The 6,336-nt window shown below is 34.3% G+C and overlaps 1 long non-coding RNA gene across 2 annotated transcripts; it reads left to right on the top strand.

The window, feature by feature from the left end:
• Positions 1–1,706: 1,706 nt before the first annotated feature.
• Positions 1,707–5,405, top strand: LOC124888701. 2 transcript variants are annotated; one of them, XR_007047383.1, is made up of 3 exons: positions 1,714–3,430; positions 4,664–4,838; positions 5,171–5,405. It is a non-coding gene; the product is annotated as an uncharacterized LOC124888701 (long non-coding RNA). The 2 variants fall into 2 exon arrangements; XR_007047382.1 differs by having other exon boundaries at positions 1,707–4,838.
• The last annotated feature ends 931 nt before the right edge of the window (positions 5,406–6,336 follow it).

The following is a 6,336-nucleotide window of genomic DNA, read 5'->3' as shown; positions in this document are numbered from 1 at the left end:
CTACTATTTTACATAACGTTTCTCCCTTTAAAAGTTGTATGGTTACCTTCCTTCCTATTCTCATTTATGGTCTTTTAGTTATTTGTGCTTTGCTTTTTCTCAAAAAGTGGGTAGGGATAAATTCCAATCTCGATCTGTTAAGGTTGTTTTTCTGGGATATCCTTCTAACAAAAAGGCATATAATTTACTGGATCTTTATTCCCACTCTATCTTTTACTCTTTAGATGTTATTTTTTATGAACATGTATTTCCTTATCACTCTTCATCTTTTCTATCTCCCCCACCCTCTCCACCTCTAAATTTTGATGATTTTTCTCCTCCTGCTTCCTTGCCAGACCCTTCTCCAGTGGTTGGTTCTCTTCCCACTTTTCTTCTCCTTTTTCACTGGTTGTTGTTTCTCCTATCCCTATTATCTCAGCTCCTAGGAGATCTTCTAGACCTACTCATAAGCCCTCTCATCTTAGTGATTACGTCTGCACATCTGTTTCTACAAATCAAATAGCTTCTCCTAGTGAATTGCACATTTAAGAGCCTCAATTTTTCCACCATACTGCTTCTAATCCTACTTGGCAGGAAGCCATGTTACAATAATTTAAGGATCTTGAAGCCAATCAGACTTGGGACATAGTCCCTCTTCCTTCATATAAAAAAGCCATACTTTGTAAATGGGTTTATAAGATCAAACAAAAGTTTGATAGCTCCATTGAATGGTATAAGGCTCGTCTTATTATTAGAGGTGACACTCAAAAGGAGGGGATTGATTATAATGAAACTTTTTCCCTCGTCGTCAAGCGTACTACTATCAAATGCCTTCTCACATTAGCCACTAAAAGAGGTTGGACTGTTTTTCAACTTGATGTGAACAACACTTTTATTCATGGGAATCTCTATGAAGAGGTCTATATAAAACTTCATCCCAGTCTTGAGGTTAATGTTACTTCCTCTTCTCATGCCCCCTTAGTTTGCAAGCTCAAGAAGTCTCTCTACAACTTAAAACAAGCCTCTTGGCAGTGGTTTAGCCGTCTATCCGAGGCTCTCTTGTCTCGTAGTTTTTCCTATAGCAAAAATAATTACTCCTTGTTCACCAAAGGTTCAGTTTCTTCTCTAATTATTGCAGTTGTTTATGTTGATGATATATTATTGGTCGGGGCAAATATTGCTGAATTGACTAATTTGAAAGTGTTTCTAGATACCCAATTCAAAATAAAGGATTTGGTTGTGTTCATTATTTTTTGGTCTTGGAAATTGAGTCTACTTCAGATGGATATTTTATTTTGCAACGGAAATACACTTTGGACTTACTTCATGAGTTCCATTGTCATTACTACAGTGTTGTTTCTACTCCTCTTGACCCTTCAGTCAAGTTGTTAGTTGATATAGATGCCCCCTCTGCTAATCCTAGACTTTACAGATGGCTTTTTGGCAAACTGAATTACTTACAACATGCACGTCCTGATATTTATTTTTTTGTGCAACACTTGAGTCAGTTTTTAAATAATCCTCAGGTGCCTCATATATTGGTTGCTCTTCATGTGCTTCATTATCTTATGAATGCTCCTGATTTGGGTATATCACTTTCTAACTCCACTGATTTCTCTTTGTGTACTTATTCTGATTTGGACTGGCACTACAAAAAAGAGGTCTAATTACAGGGTTTTATTTACGGGGGGTTATTTTAACCTTTGCAAAGTTATATTAAATACGGAGGTCAAACAGCCGTCGCTAAAATATGTAAATTTGTGGGGGTTTTAACCCCCTCTATCAATCAAAAGAATATAGCTCAAAATTAATTTCATGTTCCCCATTTTTTTAATTGGCCATCGAAAAATAAGTGCATTTTCCCCCCAAAACCCTCTCTCATTTTTCCCCCAAACACGCACCTCTCTGATTCTCCTCTCAAAATAAAATCAATTCTCCGATCGATTTCACTCCTCAAATGGGTTTCTAGTACTGATTTTGATTTCTTCTTTGAAATATCTACCGATTTTATTCTGTAAGTGAATTTTAATTTTGTTTCTTTCATTCCCCCAAATGGGTTTCTAGTACTGATCGATTGCAGAAATAAGGACCCTTTTTCATCCCATCAAGTTTAAGTTGCATATCTCAGGTAAAAAATTCACATATTTCTTCATACAGAGAATGTTACTTTCTATATTTACTGATTCTTCAACTCTAGTACACCATATGTTCTTTTTTTGTACTGCTCTAAGATGAGCATCTTTTGAAAACATCATCGCTACATCCATCGAGGTAGGAGGATGCTTGGCGTATAATCTGGGATCCCACCCGCGGAACTTCACCAGATATATTTAAGACCACAAGATTTAAGAATGTTTTGACACAATATATGTATCTTTAGTTCTCAATGAGTCATAAAATACTTAATAAGACTTTGAATTCTATGTCTATTGTGATTTTAGAAATACAGTGAAACCAGAAATAGAAACAAATTTTGGCCTTATATATTTGCTTTTGTATTCACAATTAATGATGGAATAATATAAATTAAATTATTGTTAAACAAGCAATTTGTTGGATTTTAGATTTTATGGTTGAAATTTTTTGATTTGTGATGTGACATTTATCATACATAATGCAATTTGTTTTGGAGCTTGGTGATTCTAATCCCAATCCTAGTAAGTCTTTTTGGTAGATTATCCACATATTCAGAACAATATCTCTTCACATGACCTCCATCACTAGAAGTCACTCTTCTGAATTTGTTGCCAACCTTCTCTGCTGGAAATAATTCTCAATTGTTGCCTAACAATTTTCTTAGTGTTTGTGATTTTGGAGAAAGTCCAGTACACATATGAATCAGGTTCAGAAATTTCATCGAGTCTTTGTTTGAATCTAAATACGCCAGTAGATAGTCATCCTTTCCTATTGTGTGTCAATTGGTTTATAAGATAAATGGGCTCCCACCTAATTAGATTAGTCTTTTGGGTTGGGCTCTCCTCTTAGTCTATGACATAACCTCTTTTTGTTGAAGTGAAGAGATTTTCTATTGTGTGATGGGGTATGCAAATGGAAAATGAAGAAAAAGGAAAAAAGACATCGAGGAACACTAGTACTCTTTATCTACCTGCTTGCTTTACTTGGTGGAATAAATTGATATATTGACTTAACTCCCTTGAGTCTGCATTCTATTGGAGATTTATGTTGAGTGGGGAAGTTTTGGGATTTATGTTTTCCAAAGAAGGAAAGAGGAGAAGTCCAAGAGAGAAATCATTGAATTTCTTAGTGTTCACATAGACTTCCTGTATATTATTGATTCCACATGTTATTGTTATCATCTATCTAGGCCTTATATTTGTTGTACTTGAGAAATATCATTAATAATTATTTGTGCTCATTGCCTTGACAGGTTAAGAATTTAGTTTTCTTAGGAGAACCTCATGATGGCACTGCTTCAGTTCCTCTATGTGGTGTAAGTGTTTGTATAGTTTGTACTATCATTTGCTATTTATCCTTCAAGAAGACTTACAATTGTTTTGGAGCTTTGTGATTCTGGATCCCACCATACTTGTTTCTTGTCAGGATGTTCTATTATGCAACTTTGAAAATACTGCTTACCTAAAATAAATATAATTTCCCTTCTAATGACAAAATAAGTTTTTTAGACACCTAAAATGTATTTACAGTTCACATAAACTTTACGGTGAAATTTCTTCGTCTTTTTTGAGAAATTCCACCTCTAAAATAGAAACCCAAAGAGGCTAAATAGCCTATTAACGCCTAAATGTTATTTTATGATTGTCGCATGTTTGGATAATACAATCACTTATCCAAAGTTCTGGAAAGAACATATGGTCAATTAGAGGTCGTAATGACTAATTTGTCCAGTTTCTTAATCACTTTGATTTTTTTCTTGAGAAATATCAGTGAGTTTAGTGCAAATATAGAATTGCAGAGTCAAAAGAATGTACGCTGGATAGAAATGCTATAGGATTAGTGCGATTTGATATTAGTAATATGCTCCTTCCTTTATGAGTGACATGGATATCTTCCATCAAGCCTTGATTAAAGGGACTTTGAATGTTCTTATTCAGGAATCCTTAACTTGAATAATGGTACAAGATATTTGGCTTGATATTGAAATCCTTTCCTTGTAAAGATTTAATCACCTTTCCTGTTTAACTTTGGATGACTGTTCCCTTTATTGTTTTTCATTGTATAATTTTGGGTGACTGTATCCTAATCAGTTTTCTATAGATAGTGTTTTTTCTTCTCAAGTTTGAAAATGATAGAGCAATTAACTTTGCAATGACCAAGAGGTCTGTCTCAACTCTCAAAGAAACAAGTGTTTGCAATGAGTAATTGCTCATAAAATCCAATTCGATAGATGCTTTCTACAACACGAAAATACAAGATATAATCAAGGTGGATTACTTTGATTTTCACCTTTAGGTAATCCTTTTGTCATTGAAGTTGCTCGCATCTATCGTAGCTATCTTTCTCTTTTTCTTTCTATTTCTTTTTCTCTTTCTCCTTCTTGAAACATCATCTAATTTTCTTGATGGGCTACTACAAACTCTAATCAGATCAACGTTATGAGATTTATGTTCCTTTTGAACTGTCATTGCTGCTTGATCTACCTCTAGTGGTTTCTCCTCATATTCTAAATACAGTCCCCCATTTATGGCAATGTCATACTCAGCAGATGCCCGTGAACAGCCAATTTTAGTTGTTACTGCAGTATCTTTTGGCAGAACTGGAAAGAGTTTGGGACCTTGCATCGTTCGTTGCTTCCTTCTCCATCTCTTATTTTTGGTCTCATACTCGAGGCAAACTCCCCAACATATTTCCTATTTGATCTTTGAAGATACCTCAAAAAGGTAATAATCATTTGGGTTTTTTCCCTTCTTTATTGGTAGAAGCGTGCCACAATGTTTAAAATGATATGTAGATAAAACATACCATTTGAATGGTATTACTTATATGTTGAATGGTACTCAAATTCCTAGTTTGATATTATCTGTATGTTGAATGGTACTCACGTTCCTAGTTTGATTAACTAATTGAGTAGTTTGAAACTCTCGCATGGAGTAGTTATTGATTGATTTATTTACATTTATCATGATGTTTTTAATTGTATGTAGATATAAATGTTTTATAATAAGGACTGAAAGTTTATTTCATTAGTTTTATACTTTTCAATTTTATGTAGCCAAGTGATGTGGCTAGTGGACTCATTTCGCCCATGGATGTAAGGAGACCGCGTGATGATAGTGATCCTAACAATATTCTTTGATTTTATTGCATTTGTCTTAGATATTCAATTATGACGATGTAATTGTGTGGTTGGAGTGAATCTTAGAATATTGAAGGTTTTGTGTTTAAATTTGATTTTGAAGTTTGAAGATACTAGTTAATGTTGAAAATTTGGAGTTTGAAGATGTTAATATTGAAAATTTAATTTTGAAGTTTAATGTTCAATGTATTTTTGATATGTTTGTCAATTACAATGTTTAATTAGTCAGTTGTATAAATGATATATGAATTGAACTAATATTGGAGTGTAAATTATGCCTAAAGGAACAATTAAATTTGAGCTAAAATTAAAATCTATAATTAGTTATTAAAAATTGATGGGCCCCACTAAATTAAAAAAAAAATTAATAAAAATTTATTATAAAAAAAATTAAATTTAGAGTAATGGGGGTCGACCGTCGCAAAATAACCCCCACAAATTAATTATGGCGGTCGGAAAAAACTGTCGCAACTTGTTTGTGATGGCTCGAATTGTGGAGGTTTTGGGAATCCCTGCAATTACATTTGCGGGGATTTTAAACCCCCACAAATCTTAAAATTAACCCCCGCAATTTGACCTTTTTTTGTAATGTGGGCAAGTTGTGCCAACTCACGCAAGTCAATCTCTGGTTTCTATATTACTTTGGGTGGTAGTCCCATTTCCTGGAAGAGTAAGAAACAACCCACTATTTCTTTATCTTCTGTTGAGGCTGAATATAGGGCTTTATGCAAGGTCATAGCTAAAATTTTTTGGCTCAAACGTTTGCTTGCTGATCTTGGCTTCTCTATTTCTTCTCCTATTCTGGTATATTGTGATAGCCAGGACTCTATTCATATTGCCAAGAACCTGGTATTTCTCAAATGGACTAAACATAGTGATGTTGATTGTCATTTTGTACGTGATTGTTTGTCTGATGGTCTAATTTCTCTACATTTTATTCGCTCTGCAGACCAGTTAGCTGATTTCTTGACAAAGTCCCTTTCAGGAGTTCTCCACCAGCAGATACTATCCAAGTTGTCTGTGTTTCCTTCTTCCCGTTTGAGGGGGGGTGTTGACATGGACATTGGGCCATCCGATAGAGG

This window comes from Capsicum annuum, chromosome 11 (assembly GCF_002878395.1).
Source record: "Capsicum annuum cultivar UCD-10X-F1 chromosome 11, UCD10Xv1.1, whole genome shotgun sequence".
NCBI lineage: Eukaryota > Viridiplantae > Streptophyta > Magnoliopsida > Solanales > Solanaceae > Capsicum > Capsicum annuum.
The sequence above is the reverse complement of the archived record's forward strand: the minus strand, read 5'-3'. Positions and strand labels throughout refer to the sequence as shown.